This window comes from Pleurodeles waltl, chromosome 6 (assembly GCF_031143425.1).
Source record: "Pleurodeles waltl isolate 20211129_DDA chromosome 6, aPleWal1.hap1.20221129, whole genome shotgun sequence".
NCBI classification, from domain to species: Eukaryota; Metazoa; Chordata; class Amphibia; order Caudata; family Salamandridae; genus Pleurodeles; species Pleurodeles waltl.
The window spans coordinates 14,463,134-14,480,645 of NC_090445.1; the positions used below are offsets into that span (position 1 = coordinate 14,463,134).

A 17,512-nucleotide genomic window follows, 5' to 3' on the forward strand; every position below is an offset into this window, starting at 1 on the left:
TAGCCTATCCTCCTTCCTAGGTAGCCAAACCTCCTTTTCTGGCTATTTAGGGTCTCTGCTTTGGGGAATTCTTTAGATAACGAATGCAAGAGCTCATCAGAGTTCCTCTGCATCTCTCTCTTCACCTTCTGCCAAGGAATCGACTGCTGACGGCGCTGGAAGCCTGCAAAACTGCAACAAAGTAGCAAAGATGACTACTGCGACCTTGTAACGATGATCCTGCCGCCTTCTCGACTGTTTTCCTGGTGGTGCATGCTGTGGGGGTAGTCTGCCTCCTCTCTGCACTAGAAGCTCCGAAGAAATCTCCCGTGGGTCGACGGAATCTTCCCCCTGCAACCGCAGGCACCAAAGAACTGCTTCACCGGTCCTCTGGGTCTCCTCTCAGCACGACGAGCGAGGTCCCTTGAACTCAGCAACTCTGTCCACGTGACTCCCACAGTCCAGTGACTCTTCAGTCCAAGTTTGGTGGAGGTAAGTCCTTGCCTCCCCATGCTAGACTGCATTGCTGGGAACCGCGTGCTTTGCAGCTGCTCCGGCTCCTGTGCACTCTTCCAGGATTTCCCTTGTGCACAGCCAAGCCTGGGTCCCCAGCACTCTAACCTGCAGTGCACGACCTCCTGAGTTGTCCTCCGGCGTCGTGGGACCTTCCTTTGTGACTTCGGGTGAGCTCCGGTTCACTCGACTTCGTAGTGCCTGTTCCGGCACTTCTGCAGGTGCTGCCTGCTTCTGAGTGGGCTCCTTGTCTTGCTGGGCGCCCCCTCTGTCTCCTCACGCAATTGGCGACATCCTGGTCCCTCCTGGGCCACAGCAGCATCCAAAAACCCTAACCGCGACCCTTGCAGCTAGCAAGGCTTGTTTGTGGTCTTTCTGCACGAAAACAACTCTGCACGACTCTTCACGATGTGGGACATCCATCCTCCAAAGGGGAAGTTTCTAGCCCTTGTCGTTCTTGCAGAATCCACAGCTTCTACCATCCGGTGGCAGCTTCTTTGCACCCACAGCTGGCATTTCCTGGGCATCTGCCCACTCCAGACTTGATTGTGACTTTTGGACTTGGTCCCCTTGTTCCACAGGTACTCTCGTCTGGAAATCCATCGTTGTTGCATTGCTGGTGTTGGTCTTTCTTGCAGAATTCCCCTATCACGACTTCTGTGCTCTCTGGGGAACTTAGGTGCACTTTGCACCCACTTTTCAGGGTCTTGGGGTGGGCTATTTTTCTAACCCTCACTGTTTTCTTACAGTCCCAGCGACCCTCTACGAGCTCACATAGGTTTGGGGTCCATTCGTGGTTCGCATTCCACTTCTAGAGTATATGGTTTGTGTTGCCCCTATCCCTATGTGCTCCCATTGCATTCTATTGTGACTATACATTGTTTGCACTGTTTTCTATTGCTATTACTGCATGCTTTGGTATTGTGTACATATATCTTGTGTATATTTGCTATCCTCATACTGAGGGTACTCACTGAGATACTTTGGCATATTGTCATAAAAATAAAGTACCTTTATTTTTAGTATATCTGTGTATTGTGTTTTCTTATGATATTGTGCATATGACACTAGTGGTATAGTGGGAGCTTTACTCGTCTCCTAGTTCAGCCTAAGCTACTCTGCTAAGCTACCATTTTCTATCAGCCTAAGCTGCTAGACACCCCTCTACACTAATAAGGGATACCTGGACCTGGTGCAAGGTGTAAGTACCCCTTGGTACTCACTACAAGCCAGGCCAGCCTCCTACAACTCCCAGCACATGAATCAGTGTAAGACAGAAGACTCCCAGCACATGAATCAGTGTAAGACAGAAGACTCCCAGCACATGAATCAGTGTAAGACAGAAGACTCCCATGAATCAGTGTAAGACAGGAGACTCCCAGCGCATGAATCAGTGTAAGACAGGAGACTCCCAGCGCATGAATCAGTGTAAGACAGAAGACTCCCAGCCCATGGATCAGTGTAAGACAAAAGACTCCCAGCCCATGGATCAGTGTAAGACAAAAGACTCCCAGCACATGAATCAGTGTAAGACATAAGACTCCCAGTACATGAATCAGTGTAAGACAGAAGACTCCCAGCCCATGGATCAGTGTAAGACAGAAGACTCCCAGCACATGAATCAGTGTGACAGAAGACTCCCAGCACATGAATCAGTGTAAGACAGGAGACTCCCAGCGCATGAATCAGTGTAAGACAGAAGACTCCCAGCCCATGGATCAGTGTAAGACAAAAGACTCCCAGCACATGAATCAGTGTAAGACAGAAGACTCCCAGCACATGAATCAGTGTAAGAAAAAACACAAGACTCCCAGTACATCAATTGGTGCAAGAGAAAACACAAAACAGCCAGCACATCAATCAGTGCATAAAGAAACACAAGACGCCCAGCACATTAATCAGTGCTAGAAGAAGCACAAAGATGCCCAGCACATCAATCGGTGCAAGAAAAAACACAAGACTCCCAGTACATCAATTGGTGGAAGAGAAAACCCAAACCCCCCCAGCACATCAGTCAGGGCATAAAGAAACACAAGATGCCCAGCACATCAATCGGTGCAAGAGAAAACACAAACCCCCCAGCACATCAGTCAGTGCAAGAAGAAGCACAAAGATGCCCAGCACATCAATCGGTGCAAGAAGAAGCACAAAGATGCCCAGCACATCAATCGGTGCAAGAAGAAGCACAAAGATGCCCAGCACATCAATCGGTGCAAGAAGAAGCACAAAGATGCCCAGCACATCAATCGGTGCAAGAAGAAGCACAAAGACGCCCAGCACATCAATCGGTGCAAGAAGAAGCACAAAGACGCCCAGCACATCAATCGGTGCAAGAAGAAGCACAAAGATGCCCAGCACATCAATCGGTGCAAGAAGAAGCACAAAGATGCCCAGCACATCAATCGGTGCAAGAAGAAGCACAAAGACGCCCAGCACATCAATCGGTGCAAGAAAAAACACAAGACTCCCAGTACATCAATTGGTGGAAGAGAAAACCCAAAACCCCCAGCACATCAGTCAGGGCATAAAGAAACACAAGATGCCCAGTACATCAGTCAGGGCATAAAGAAACACAAAACAGCCAGCACATCAATCAGTGCTAGAAGAAACACAAGATGCCCAGCACATTAATCAGTGCTAGAAGAAGCACAAGACGCCCAGCACATCAATCAGTGCATAAAGAAACACAAGACGCCCAGCACATTAATCAGTGCTAGAAGAAGCACAAGACTCCCAGTACATCAATTGGTGGAAGAGAAAACCCAAACCCCCCAGCACATCAGTCAGTGCAAGAAGAAGCACAAAGATGCCCAGCACATCAGTCAGTGCAAGAAGAAGCACAAAGATGCCCAGCACATCAATCGGTGCAAGAAGAAGCACAAAGATGCCCAGCACATGAATCGGTGCAAGAAGAAGCACAAAGATGCCCAGCACATCAGTCAGTGCAAGAAGAAGCACAAAGATGCCCAGCACATCAGTCAGTGCAAGAAGAAGCACAAAGATGCCCAGCACATCAGTCAGTGCAAGAAGAAGCACAAAGATGCCCAGCACATCAGTCAGTGCAAGAAGAAGCACAAAGATGCCCAGCACATCAGTCGGTGCAAGAAGAAGCACAAAGATGCCCAGCACATCAGTCGGTGCAAGAAGAAGCACAAAGATGCCCAGCACATCAGTCGGTGCAAGAAGAAGCACAAAGATGCCCAGCACATCAGTCGGTGCAAGAAGAAGCACAAAGATGCCCAGCACATCAGTCGGTGCAAGAAGAAGCACAAAGATGCCCAGCACATCAATCGGTGCAAGAAGAAGCACAAAGATGCCCAGCACATCAATCGGTGCAAGAAGAAGCACAAAGATGCCCAGCACATCAATCGGTGCAAGAAGAAGCACAAAGATGCCCAGCACATCAATCGACGCAAGAAGAAGCACAAAGATGCCCAGCACATCAATCGACGCAAGAAGAAGCACAAAGATGCCCATCACATCAATCGGTGCAAGAAGAAGCACAAAGACGCCCAGCACATTAATCGACGCAAGAAAAAACACAAGATGCATAGTGGGTCAATCAGTGCAAGACAAAAACACAAGACTCGTGATTCAAGAGAAAACACTGGACACTCAGCGCATCAGTCTGTGCAAGAAAGGCAGATGGGTGGGCGAGACGTCTATGCGCAAGCACCAATGCTGCAGAACACCTGCTGTTCACATATGCACTCCACAACCTCGCGTTGGGAATATCCTGGGGTCTCTGGCAGTGTCCTGTGTGTGTATTGTCGCTCACCACTGGTGTCCCAGAGCTTAATGCTGGCACACTCGAAATGAACAAGCAAGCTACTGTTTCTAGGCACTTTGTTTAGGTTGTGAGGATGAGCAGTCATGGTTTACTCCGGTATATGGGGGGGAAGTTACACACTCAAATGTAGAAAAAAGTGAAACTTTGATCGTAATTACAGATTCTTAGCACAGGCATTAGATTTCTAGTAATTTTTTTCAGCAGCATCCATGGTACCAGGGGTCACCCATGGGTTTATAATTCCAACCATGTCCGCAGATGCAATACATGTCAGAAGGACAGTGTAACTGCGTAGCAGAGTTAGAGAACAAAATGAAGTCCATTAAGTCTTCCTTGCAAAATTGCTCATCTTCTCCACTTGTTCTGGTCCTGGCTTCTGCCAATGCTCTGATGAGGTTTCATCCTCACTGTGGAGTTCATTTGCTCAGTTCACCAAGATAAGCCCTTGGGCTCTTTGCTAGTCTAAATGTGTCAACGTGCACAGGCTCAGTTTCAGAACAGCTGAAGTCATCTTATCTTATTCCCTCATCGAACAAACTCTTGCTTGAGCCGGAAAACCTGGCTAATTACCACCTCACACAACTACCCTACTTGGACAACTCCTGGAAAAGGCAGTTTTTCTGCGAATGTTGGTATTTTTTTTAGTCAAATCACCTTCTGGCTGTTGTGGCCGCCTTAGCCCGTAGTTGCACTGACAGTGGTAAGTAAATTTGTTAGATCTTTTGATGGCATTTCAGAGTGAATCACCAAATTCTGGTGGATAGGTTACAAGATTTAAGGGTGAAAGATCTAGTGTTAACTTGGTTCTCATGTGTTCTGACAAAGAACATATCCAGCAATGCTGCAGTTCTTCCTTTAGTTGGTCAGAGCATTATCATATAGCATCCTTCGGGGATCTACATTGTCTCCTCTGTTGTTTAATCTTTACCTGGTCCCTTTGGAGCCCTTGATTCAGTTTTCTAGTTTCAGCATCTTCCTATAAGCAGATGGAGCTCAAATTGTCTAAAGACCTCCAGCAACGCCTAGAGCATGTAATCATTTTAAGCTCAAGAGGAGTAAGACAGACTCTATGTCCGATTTAACCTTTGTTGTTTTGGGCACTAGCTGTTCCACTGCCACATGTTGGGGTATGTCAAGTTTGAACTTTACCAATGCTGCAAAAGAGTTGAGGGGTTGGCAGGGGGAGTTTGGGAGGGAACAGATGGGGAGACATCAATCTAGTCCTCTCCCAACGGCAGGACCACTTTGCTTGCGCGCATTGGCCCACAGCCCAGTCCAGGGAAGCGAAGTAGAAGATCATGCAACTCTACAATATGGTTGACACCTGGAGTGTGTTGATTATACTTAATACTCATACAAAACTACCATACTGAAACACTAACATACAGCACATCCCCGTGTATGTAAAAATTCATAATTTGATTATATTTATGTATCTAGATGTGTATTTCTTTGTACAAATATGTATAATAATAACTATGGTTTTTAAAATGTATAGATTCTTTAGGTCTATTTAACAAATGTATATATCACGGTTAAATATATATTTTATGCTTAACATATTTATAGGTCAGTGCATAGTTTTTTTTTACAAGTTGTCTGATTAGATGCTTATGGGTCTCTGTTTTATGTATCTATCACGATATGTAAATATTATCATAACTATTTTATCTACAAGCGTATCATTATTGAAATATTGAGGAAAACATAATTTAAAAAAAAGCTGAGTTATAAAATATTCACAAATAAATTAGCTTCAACTACAGCAGCACGTGAAAGTCTGAGTTTATACAATACAACTTTAAATCTCAATATATTATCTTTCTTGTACATATATACCCTTTCTATGTAGCCATGTATCTATACATTTGTTACTTTACTCCTACTGTAGAAGAGGAATAAAATAAATAAAAATACTTTCGCTCTCTCCAATGCACTAGAGTCTTAAACTATACCCCTCTCAATATATACTTTACCTCCACTTTCTGACTCATACCAAACTTCATTCTACCACTATGATCTCCAAAATACCCTTTCTATACTGTTCCCTCCTCTGTCCCTCCTGCCTCACCCCAAGCCTCAGTTTACTAATTTGATCTCCCAAACTACCCTTTCTAAATTCTTCCCTCATGTATTCCTCTTTTGAATCATTCCAAGCCTCATTTTAACTACTATGATCTCCGTAATCCCTTTCTACACTCTTCCCTCCTCCAGGTCTCCTTTTTACTCATACCAAACCTCCTCTTACTACTATGATCTCCCAAATAACATGTTCTAAACTCTTCCCTCTTCTATCCCTCCATTATCCTATTCAATCCAACAGACAGACTCGCATGTCCCCTACTCAACTTAACCCATAGTTCTCTACACTAATCCAACACTAAACCTTTTGGTTTACGGAGTAGCGTGCTACTCGCCAAAAATAACTTTGATGCCTTGTGAGGGATAGTAAGTGCTATATAAATACAATTACTCCTACACCACTAGTTCACATATAGATTTCTGTCTGGCAACACATCCCATTATGGGGTCAATTAGCGAGGTGCAGATTCTACCCAGAACACTATTAGATCACTCCCAGGATGTATTAGTCATGACCACAGCAGACACACTGAATAAATCCGGAGTTTAGAAATTAAGGGAGAAGAACTGGATGATTCATTGTTCCGCTCAACGGTTAGAATCAGTATATTAGAACATATCCGACAAGATAAGGGATTCGTGGCAGATGTTGGAATGCTGTGGGATGCCTTGAAAGCCTACATGAGAGGATCCTGTATATCTAAAAGGGCAGGAATATTGAAATCATTATACATATATTTAAGTACCTAAGAGCTGGAAATAAAACAGCTTGGAAAAGAATGAAGCAGTAAAGATGAAGCACTTTAACCCAAAATCCAAGAGACCTTGGAGAATTCTTGGTAAAAAGGGAAAGGTAAGTGCTTTATCTGGGGAAACATAGTTGAACCAAATGGTACAAGATAAGAACGAGGTTTACAGCCCTGTTTACAGAAACAGAGTGGAGCTCAGAGGGAGTTAAAACAGGACTGATCGTGTTAATGGCTTTTTAACAAAGAAAAAAGTAGTACCTAAAATGGATGCTAAAATGGTGACCAGTGGATTGATACAGTAATTGGTCCATGCTCCAGGAGACACACTGAATATATCCAGAGAGTGACATTGGAGCCAACAAATGGGAAGCCGTTGGGTGGGATGAAGTCCACAAAGTATATACAACACGTCACACTGCTTTTTTACTTTCTCCCCACCTGTCCCTCGTGTTGTCTAGCTTGTTTTTCTCTATGCATGTAGCATATGCAGGTGTTTAGAGCACCTGTGTATGGATATGCGCAAATTATTTTTTTGTGTGTTTTATTGATAAATCTGTATTTGACATGGACGGGCGAATTGCTTTCCTACTCGGGCAAATGATGTGATTATTGTAAGGAAATGCCTCCTTGGCATGGTTACCCCCTGACTTTTTGCCTTTGCTGATGCTAGGTTTTGATTTGAAAGTGTGCTGAGGCCTGCTAACCAGGCCCCAGCACCAGTGTTCTTTCCCTAACCTGTACTTTTGTTTCCACAACTGGCACACCCTGGCATCCAGGTAAGTCCCATGTAACTGATACCCCTGGTACCAAGGGCCCTGATGCCAGGGAAGGTCTCTAAGGGCTGCAGCATGTCTTATGCCACCCTGGGGACCCCTCACTGAGCACAGACACACTGCTTGCCAGCTTGTGTGCGCTGGTGGGGAGGAAATGACTAAGTCGACATGGCACTCCCCTCAGGGTGCCATGTCAACCTCACACTGCCTATAGGCATAGATAAGTCACCCCTCTAGCAGGCCTTACAGCCCTAAGGCAGGGTGCACTATACCATAGGTGAGGGCATAAGTGCATGAGCACTATGCCCCTACAGTGTCTAATCAAAACCTTAGACATTGTAAGTGCAGGGTAGCCATAAGAGTATATGGTCTGGGAGACGGTCATGCACGAACTCCACAGCACCATAATGGCTACACTGAAAACTGGGAAGTTTGGTATCAAACTTCTCAGCACAATAAATGCACACTGATGCCAGTGTACATTTTATTGTGAAATACACCCCAGAGGGCACCTTAGAGATGCCCCCTGAAACCATACCCGACTACCGGTGTGGGCTGACTAGTTTTAGCAGCCTGCCACACACCAGTCATGTTGCTGGCCACATGGCGAGAGTGCCTTTGTCACTCTGTGGCTAGTAACAAAGCCTGTACTGGGTGGAGGTGCTTCTCACCTCCCCCTGCAGGAACTGTAACACCTGGCGGTGAGCCTCAAAGGCTCACCCCCTTTGTTACAGCACCCCAGGGCGCTCCAGCTAGTGGAGTTGCCTGCCCCCTCCAGCCATGGCCCACTTTTGGCGGCAAGGCCGGAGGAGATAATGAGAAAAACAAGGAGGAGTCACTGGCCAGTCAGGACCGCCCCTAAGGTGTCCTGAGCTGAGGTGACTCTGACTTTTAGAAATCCTCCATCTTGCAGATGGAGGATTCCCCCAATAGGATTAGGGATGTGCCCCCCTCCCCTCAGGGAGGAGGCACAAAGAGGGTGTAGCCACCCTCAGGGCTAGTAGCCATTGGCTACTAACCCCCCAGACCTAAACACACCCCTAAATCGAGTATTTAGGGGCTCCCAGAACCTAGCAAGATAGATTCCTGCAACCTAAGACGAAGAAGGACTGCTGAGCTGAAAAACCTGCAGAGAAGACGGAGACACCAACTGCTTTGGCCCCGGCTCTACCGGCCTGTCTCCCCACTTCAAAAGAACTGCTCCAGCGACGCGTTCCACAGGGTCCAGCAACCTCTGAAGCCTCAGAGGACTACCCTGCATCTAAAAGGACCAAGAACTCCCGAGGACAGCGGCTCTGCTCCAAGAAAGAAGCATCTTTGCAACAAAGAAGCAACTTTGAAAGAACACACGTTTCCCGCCGGAAGCGTGAGACTTTGCACTCTGCACCCGATGCCCCCAGCTCGACTTGTGGAGAACCAACGCTACAGGGAGGACTCCCCGGCGACTACGAGACCGTGAGTAGCCAGAGTTGACCCCCCTGAGCCCCCACAGCGACGCCTGTAGAGGCTCCCCCTGACCGCGACTGCCTGCTTCAAAGACCCGACGCCTGGTAAAGACTCTGCATCCGCAGCCCCCAGGACCTGAAGGCTCCGACCTCCAGTGCAGGAGTGACCCCCAGGTGGCCCTTGCCCAGGTGGTGGCTACCCCGAGGAGCCCCCCCTTGCCTGCATCGCTGAAGAGACCCCTAGGTCTCCCATTGAACTACATTGCAAACCCGACGCCTGTTTGCACTCTGCACCCGGCCGCCCCCGTGCCGCTGAGGGTGTACTTTTTGTGCTGCCTTGTGTCCCCCCCGGCGCCCTACAAAACCCCCCTGGTCTGCCCTCCGAAGACGCGGGTACTTACCTGCTGGCAGAGTGGAACCGGGGCACCCCCTTCTCCATTGAAGCCTATGTGTTTTGGGCACCACTTTGACCTCTGCACCTGACCGGCCCTGAGCTGCTGGTGTGGTAACTTTGGGGTTGCCCTGAACCCCCAACGGTGGGCTACCTTGGACCCAACTTTGAACCCTATAGGTGGTTTACTTACCTGCAAAACTAACAAACACTTACCTCCCCCAGGAACTGTTGAAAATTGCACTGTGTCAAGTTTTAAAATAGCTTATTGCCATGTGTGAAAACTGTATATGCTATTTTGCTAATTCAAAGTTCCTAAGTGAAATACCTTTCATTTAAAGTATTGTTTGTAAATCTTGAACCTGTGGTTCTTAAAATAAACTAAGAAAATATATTTTTCTATACAAAAACCTATTGGCCTGGAATTGTCTTTGAGTGTGTGTTCCCCATGTATTGCCTGTGTGTGTACAACAAATGCTTAACACTACCCTCTGATAAGCCTACTGCTCGACCACACTACCACAAAATAGAGCATTAGAATTATCTCTTTTTGCCACTATCTTACCTCTAAGGGGAACCCTTGGACTCTGTGCATGCTATTTCTTACTTTGAAATAGTACATACAGAGCCAACTTCCTACAATTATTATAACCACAAAGCCTCTGGAATGGCCCTGCTGTTGCTGCCTGTGATGTGCACTGATCAGTGCCTCTATTTCTTGTATAAAAGCAGAACAATGTTTATTGTTTGCATGTATGATGGCTATTCTGTGCCTGAGCCTTTTTAGAGTCACAGACACAGCATCACTGGGTGATGTGGAATGCAGCAGAAAAACAAAAGTTAAAATGTGACTCTGGTGTGGAGAGATGCAATGCTAATGGAGAGGCAAAGCTTCCACATATTCTCTCTCCAGATAAAGAAGGCCCTCAGGGTCCGCTGATATTTCACCTCCAGCCGGAGGGTGCTCAGGTGTTAGCTCAACAGATTCCACACCGCAGCCTTGGGATCGAGATTAGTTATGGCAGTGCGTAGTAGCACCAGGACTCGGTTTACAATAACGTCCAGTTTATTTTTTGGGGGAAGTGCACCGAAAACAGGATTTATCATCAAAAGCGATTTCGACAGAGAAAAAAAAGCTGTACAGAATTAACCATTAAATAAAAATTCATCATTCTTTTTCATTTGTTTGCATCCAATGTCGGTGGATTATTGTCAGAAAAATACACCAAATGGTGTGTTTTCTCAAGGAAGCCTGCCCTTGATAGACAAACAAATAAGTTTAACTGCAATCTATTGATAACTAGAATCCAACAAGCTCAAGAGAGAGTTTCACATGCCAATTTATTGAAACATTATTACAGTCCCAAGAGTGCATAATCTCAGTTGGTTCACCACTTGCTGCTGACATCTGGTGGGATCCACAAGTCAGGTAATCAGATATTGATGGGGGAAGTCTGCCTTTAATCTTCCAGAAGATGATAAAATGAGAACCTTTCGACTATCTTGAACAACGATCCTGTCCATCTATTAATTATAGGGTTCGGAAATAGTAATAGTTCAGTAGCAGGTGCTACATAAATCAAGCTATTGTTATAATTAGATCATTTGGTTATATGTGTGGCCTCTTTTTGGTTCAATGGCTATGCCGGAATGAGAATGGCATACTAAGAATTAGGGAGAATGCTTACTGATTTTTCTAGGCGGCAGGCAGAATTGTTGACTACAGCCTGACATAGGTTTTATTCGTCCTTACATGGCCTCGTCCTCTACGACATACCCGTCTTTTAGTGCTAGCTGCCTGTCAAGCATATCTCAATTTCGTAAGAAGCCAGTCTATTCCTATTCCCAGCCTCTTATTTGTTTAAGACACCTTCCGGGTGTGGCTGATCACGCCTCCCAATATTCTGCCAACTGCATCCGACCAAAGTCCTTTTGTGGCTCACAAAACATGCTACTCTCTCGTCATACTGAATGACAGTGTCTGCTGGGAAAGGCGTGTGCTGTGTCCTGCTGACTGCCCTGCTTGCCAGGTGTGTCTTGTGCATTGTTAGAGGCTGTTGCAAAAAAGCCTCAGTCCTCCGCTATCAGACTGTGCCCAGGAACTTTTGTGGCGAGCGGACAAGCTATATAGGTTTAGACTTTTCTTATGTAAGGTTACTAGGTGACTCAATGACACCAAATTAATTCAACAACGTATTGCATTCTGAGAGTTCTATTTTAATTGGTTAAAGGTCATTATTTTTTTCCGCTTTTTTAAAATGTGCGAAAGGGAAACGTAAACTGGAATATAATGTTCCTAATTACAATGATTCAACTTCTAAAGTCACTATTTATCTGTGCTCAACTACATTCACACTTCCGCCAACCTGGCTCTCTTTATGCACCTGATTCTGAAAACAAGCATTGGCAAAACCAACAGGTGTCGCCTCTGCAAGATCTACTGGCTTTGTCAATGTTGTTTATAAAAAAAATGTTGTAGAGCAGTGCAACTGATGTTCAGCATAGTTGAAGGTAAAACAAGCAAGCATTGGCAAAGCCAATAAGTCTCAGCAATGCAAGAGCTATTGCCTTTGTCAACCTCTTTTAGCCACGTTGTATAGCAGTGTGGCTGAAATTCAGGTACAAAAAGTACTACAACGCTGTTATACATCGTGCCTAAAAGACATTGACACTGACAAAGCCAACAGCGGAGGCCTACTGACTTTGCCAATGCTTGTTTTTTAAAGCAACGTGTGGCTGAAGGTGTTACATATTACTTTGGCCTTCATAGAAGCTTTGGACTCCCAATGTCACATTTATTAGGATGCATCCCTAAGCATACAAATGCATATCCAATGTTCTTTTTTATCCACTTCCACATACACAGGCGGAGCTCCTACCACCCAGCAGGCGCAATCTTTAATATCTGTGCATAGATTTAGAACACGAGTCCTGGACTGCTGCTGAGACAGGCTGCCAGGACAACCAAAATGAAGCGGGCCTGGCTTCTCGCTCTCCAGAAGCAACTTGTAGAGCGACGAGAAGGAGGGGAGAATGCAAAGCAAAGCTACAGCTTTGTGGCCAAAATACCCACATTGAACTGAGCCTGTCTTCAAATGGATGGCAGCGGAAACTGCTGATGCAGAGGGGGCAGGAGAGATCACTCTCCTGCCTACATCAAGGATTGAGGGCAACTAAAGGCACATTACAACATAGAATGTGCAGAGCCAATTGTCAGGCAACAGTTTTAATAGGCAAGGGACAAAGCATAACAGCTTGGAGACATCTTCATTTGTGTGGCAATTATTCTTGGAACTGCACGTTTTGTGGAGCAACTCAAAAGGATGATGGACGGAGTGCTGAACAATGCAAACGCTCACCCCCGGTCACAGATCTGGGTTTAATCCATCAATTCTTTTGCTCACCATGCCACCCCAGTTTGGACCCAGCCATATGCAAATCAGTCTGGGCCCTGTTCCCCATGGGAACAGTCCAGCCCGGACTGCCAAGCCAGGTCCTCCCTGGACCGGAAACAAGCATCCTGGGAATGGTTTTAGGGTATCGCCCTTCATCAGGCAGGCTAGCTTGAATCCAGTGGCACAGTGACCATGGGACCCACGTCTGGGCATACCCTTCCCACTTAGGGCAACTTTAGCAACACAAAAGGATGATGGACGGAGTCAAAATCACATCAGATACCAGACAAAAAGTGGGGGCTAACCATGCCAAAAAGGGTGCTTCCCTACATAGGTCGATTCACCACATTACCAGTGCATCCGTTAGAAGTCTGTGTGCAAAGTGAATCCATTTTAACAGATTCCTAATTTATGATCTTTCAACAGGAATGTTTGTACATTAGGCCCTTCATTACCAACGATGCAAAGCTACACCTAGAGATTCTGACATTATTAGCACAATCTTAATCTCAGAGGTCAAATGATTTGTAGATACAATAGCCAATGACATCAATTAACAATGTGCTTGTCATAACCTTGATGAGATGGAACCACTGGTGAAGGGGGGTCACACAGCATTATTTGTTTTGTCCCATTTATTCTTCAAAGCCAATTAAAAAAAAAAAAAAAGAATTTGGCATGCGACATGGTGTGATCTTAAATTTAGAAATATGGTAGATGGGAGCCTTGACAGGCACTCGCTCTAGGGAAGGCTCTGTTGTTACTTTCCCTGAACACAACAGGTTCAGTTTTTCTTAATAGAAAGGTGTACATTTCAACAGCCTATAACAAAACACATTAGTCTGAATGACTCACCAGTCAGGCAGACAGAATATTTCCCCACAACTCAGAGGCAGAAACATTTTCTAATGTATGTTCATAGCCCCCCGCACAACGGACTACACAACTTTACACTCTAAATCAGACTGATGTGTACAATGACAACCACAGAACCCTTGGCAAGGCACCTCTGGACTACTGAAAGTGATGCATTACAATACGGTCTTTTTGCTTTTCGTGATTAAAAGAAGTGCTGCAGTAACTATGATCTATAAATGCTTACCCTGGAGGGTTGCATTCTTGATGTTCTGAAAGCATATGACATCCAGGATCCAGTGTCTCCTATCTCCAAGATTACGTAGGCCCTACGCTAATGATGGTGAGATGCTCCTAGGTAGGAGCTCCAGATGGATTGGGGACTAAGTATTGTGAGTCCGAGGAGCCCGACTAGGTTGTTCTCCCAGACTGGGAGCTTGAGCACGCCTAAGAATGGCAGTAAAGCAGATGAGTCCAGCTGCACACGAACAGCATCCCCTTGATGCCCAATAAGATGCAAGCGGACTCCCACAAGGAGTTACTTGGGTGACAGATGGTGCACCTGCTAGATAGCATTTGTTGCTCATCACCTGTCAAAGGTGTGGCCCGTGAATAACAGATTCTGCCTCGAGGCGCACTCTGCCCTCAATCAGAGCGCTATGTCCCCATTGCCCATTATGGGAAGAATAAGGGTACAGGATAGAGTTACTTGGCACCTCTGGGGAGCTACATGGAATGGCCCCTTTTGCAAGACTAGGTTCTAGGGCCAAATCCCACTCTTTGTAACCCAAGCAGGCAAGCGCTGCCTAAAAGGAGAGCTCAACCTCTCACAGGGAACCCGCTTCGTGAAAGGAGTATGGGTGAGGACCCTTCAACAGCATTTTGGGTCCGGCAGGAGCTTGCAAGAGCTCAGTGTCCTAGACACTGAGAGTCAGCATGACTCTCTGCCCTGGAGATGAATTGTGGAGGGGCCACCTCTTGGTCTGTCTGTCTTTCTACCCTGGAGATGAACTGTGAAGGTGATACCACTTGGTCTGCCTGTCTTTCTACCCTGGAGATGAACTGTGAAGGTGATACCACATGGTCTGCCTGTCTTTCTAACCTGGAGATGAACTGTGAAGGTGATACCTCTTGGTCTGCTTGTCTTTCTAACCTGCAGATGAACTGTGAAGGTGATACCTCTTGGTCTGCCTGTCTTTCTACCCTGGAGATGAACTGTGAAGGTGATACCTCTTGGTCTGCTTGTCTTTCTACCCTGGAGATGAACTGTGAAGGCGATACCTCTTGGTCTGCTTGTCTTTCTACCCTGGAGATGAACTGCGAAGGTGATACCTCTTGGTCTGCCTGTCTTTCTACCCCGCAGATGAACTGCGAAGGTGATACCTCTTGGTCTGCCTGTCTTTCTACCCTGGAGATGAACTGCGAAGGTGATACCTCTTGGTCTGCCTGTCTTTGAACTGCAAAGGTGATACCTCTTGGTCTGCCTGTCTTTCTACCCTGGAGATGAACTGTGAAGGTGATACCTCTTGGTCTGCCTGTCTTTCTACCCTGGAGATGAACTGTGAAGGTGGTACCTCTTGGTCTGCCTGTCTTTCTACCCTGGAGATGAACTGTGAAGGTGGTACCTCTTGGTCTGCCTGTCTTTCTACCCTGGAGATGAACTGTGAAGGCGATACCACTTGGTCTGCCTGACTTTCTACCCTGGAGATGAACTGTGGAGGTGATACCTCTTGGTCTGCCTGTCTTTCTACCCTGGAGATGAACTGTGAAGGTGATACCTCTTGGTCTGCGAAGGCGATACCACTTGGTCTGCCTGTCTTTCTACCCTGGAGATGAACTGTGAAGGTGATACCTCTTGGTCTGTCTGTCTTTCTACCCTGGAGATGAACTTTGAAGGTGATACCTCTTGGTCTGTCTGTCTTTCTACCCTGGAGATGAACTGTAAAGGTGGTACCTCTTGGTCTGCCTGTCTTTCTACCCTGGAGATGAACTGTGAAGGTGGTACCTCTTGGTCTGCTTGTCTTTCTACCCTGGACATGAACTGTGAAGGTGGTACCTCTTGGTCTGCCTGTCTTTCTACCCTGGAGATGAACTGTGAAGGCGATACCACTTGGTCTGCCTGACTTTCTACCCTGGAGATGAACTGTGGAGGTGATACCTCTTGGTCTGCCTGTCTTTCTACCCTGGAGATGAACTGTGAAGGTGATACCTCTTGGTCTGCGAAGGCGATACCACTTGGTCTGCCTGTCTTTCTACCCTGGAGATGAACTGTGAAGGTGATACCTCTTGGTCTGTCTGTCTTTCTACCCTGGAGATGAACTTTGAAGGTGATACCTCTTGGTCTGTCTGTCTTTCTACCCTGGAGATGAACTGTAAAGGTGGTACCTCTTGGTCTGCCTGTCTTTCTACCCTGGAGATGAACTGTGAAGGTGGTACCTCTTGGTCTGCTTGTCTTTCTACCCTGGACATGAACTGTGAAGGTGATACCTCTTGGTCTGCCTGTCTTTCTACCCTGGAGATGAACTGTGAAGGTGATACCTCTTGGTCTGCCTGTCTTTCTACCCTGGAGATGAACTGTGAAGGTGGTACCTCTTGGTCTGCTTGTCTTTCTACCCTGGACATGAACTGTGAAGGTGATACCTCTTGGTCTGTCTGTCTTTCTACCCTGGAGATGAACTGTGAAGGTGGTACCTCTTGGTCTGCCTGTCTTTCTACCCTGGAGATGAACTGTGAAGGTGATACCTCTTGGTCTGCCTGTCTTTCTACCCTGGAGATGAACTGTAAAGGTGGTACCTCTTGGTCTGCCTGTCTTTCTACCCTGGAGATGAACTGTGAAGGTGGTACCTCTTGGTCTGCTTGTCTTTCTACCCTGGACATGAACTGTGAAGGTGATACCTCTTGGTCTGCCTGTCTTTCTACCCTGGAGATGAACTGTGAAGGTGATACCTCTTGGTCTGCCTGTCTTTCTACCCTGGAGATGAACTGTGAAGGTGGTACCTCTTGGTCTGCTTGTCTTTCTACCCTGGACATGAACTGTGAAGGTGATACCTCTTGGTCTGTCTGTCTTTCTACCCTGGAGATGAACTGTGAAGGTGGTACCTCTTGGTCTGCCTGTCTTTCTACCCTGGAGATGAACTGTGAAGGTGATACCTCTTGGTCTGCGTGTCTTTCTACCCTGGAGATGAACTGTGAAGGTGGTACCTCTTGGTCTGCTTGTCTTTCTACCCTGGACATGAACTGTGAAGGTGATACCTCTTGGTCTGTCTGTCTTTCTACCCTGGAGATGAACTTTGAAGGTGATACCTCTTGGTCTGTCTGTCTTTCTACCCTGGAGATGAACTGTGAAGGTGATACCTCTCGGTCTGCCTGTCTTTCTACCCTGGAGATGAACTGTGAAGGTGATACCTCTTGGTCTGCCTGTCTTTCTACCCTGGAGATGAACTGTGAAGGTGATACCTCTTGGTATGCCTGTTTCTCTATCCTGAAGATGAACTGTGAAGGCGATACCTCTTGGTCTGCCGGTCTTTCTACCCTGGAGAT

General features: G+C 46.4%; 1 protein-coding gene across 1 annotated transcript in view; it reads right to left on the reverse strand.

The window, feature by feature from the left end:
- The window catches only part of CRAT (carnitine O-acetyltransferase), a 466,622-nt gene that overhangs the window by 259,939 nt on the left and 189,171 nt on the right, over positions 1-17,512 (reverse strand). The window lies entirely within an intron of this gene.